Genomic DNA, 1,533 nt, shown 5'->3' on the forward strand with positions numbered 1-1,533 from the left:
TTTTTTTATCCTATAATAAATGAACATTCATTTGCCTCCAAACTCCAGAAAAATGCAATAAAAGCTTCATATAATTAAATTGACTTTAACCTCAGTGATGCTTATGAAATAAAATAGGTTTTAAAATGGCTCCTATTGATCTAGCTATTAGCCTTAGCCTCCAGGATCAAACAATCTTTTATTACGAACGAAAAGACAAATTTACTGCTAGATTCTAACTGCATAAAAAGATTGGTTCTCCTCAAAAATCACCTTAGGAGCCGATTAAAGAGTAAAATTAGTCTCATTCAGTCAAGAGTTCATAAATAGAAGAATCCAGGGGCGCGTTTTAGGGGTTCAGAAGATTCTAAGGGCCCTTGATTAAGGTGGGGCCCAAAAGAAGAAGAAAAGACGTGCCCCAATAGATATTTCAAATATAAAAATAAAATCCAGCAGTAAAATTCTTTAGCAGTAAACAGTGAAACAAAGCATGAATAAATAGACCACAGTTTTTATCCACCAGTTTATGCAATTTAAAGTTAACGTAGAACTAACTATCAATGTCTTTCATGGGCCCCCAAATTCCTGGCTGTGCCCCTGTAAGAAGCCACTTGGTTTTATTAAGAAGCTAATTGGCAAAATGATTAAATTAAACCCAAACAAGGATTTTAAATGTGCTATAGCAGATTATCTGTCAATAGTTTGATGATAGGAATGAGTTTATAGTTTCTATTTTAAATATCAGTCCTGCACTGATAAGTTCATCCAGAACCAAACTTTAGCTCCTTTGTTTTTTATTTTTATTTGTAAAATCAAATTGTGTTGACACTGATTAGATGCAGACTGAAGGAAATCATCTGGACCTGCTGATGCTGAGGACCACAGACGTCCCATTCACAGCGTCTCTGTTGCCGTTTGGGAGTTTAGTGCTTCGGTTTGGGCTCATTGTGCTCCGTGTGAGAGCTTCCATTCACCACTGACTGACGGCACTGTTTTAGTTACAAAATACTTCAAACTGTTCAAAATATTTATCATGCAATTTTCTTAGCATCCTTGTTTTTGTACGAATAAACTTGTTTCCAATCCTCCTGCCTGGACTCTGATTGAGGTGGAAGTTTTGTGTTTGTGGTTCCCACAGTGGGACCCCTGCAGCTGCTGATCCTTTTAATCCTGGAGCTCAGTTACAAAAACACGGCATCAGATTTAAGAACTAAATCATATCAGAACAACAGGAATATATATATTTTTTTTTAATATAAAATATGTTTTTACTTTGGGTATAGACTTAGATCTTTAAGATGTTCTTTATCAGGGATTATTTTACAGTATTGCAATATGTTAAAGTAGAAAAAAAGTGACTTTTTAAACAATGTTTGCCAATAAAAATCTAGAAAGGTTTGGTTTGGATAATGTTAGGAAGCTGAAACAGAGGAATTTTTTGCAAGAAAAAAGCTTCAAATGTATTTAAAGGAATAGTCCACCCAAAACATGATTAGCCTTCATTTTCTACTCACCCCCATGCTGAACAACACTCTGGAGTACTTTTTTGATATC

Source organism: Cyprinodon variegatus, unplaced genomic scaffold (genome assembly GCF_000732505.1).
Source record: "Cyprinodon variegatus isolate N-32 unplaced genomic scaffold, C_variegatus-1.0 Scaffold927, whole genome shotgun sequence".
NCBI lineage: Eukaryota > Metazoa > Chordata > Actinopteri > Cyprinodontiformes > Cyprinodontidae > Cyprinodon > Cyprinodon variegatus.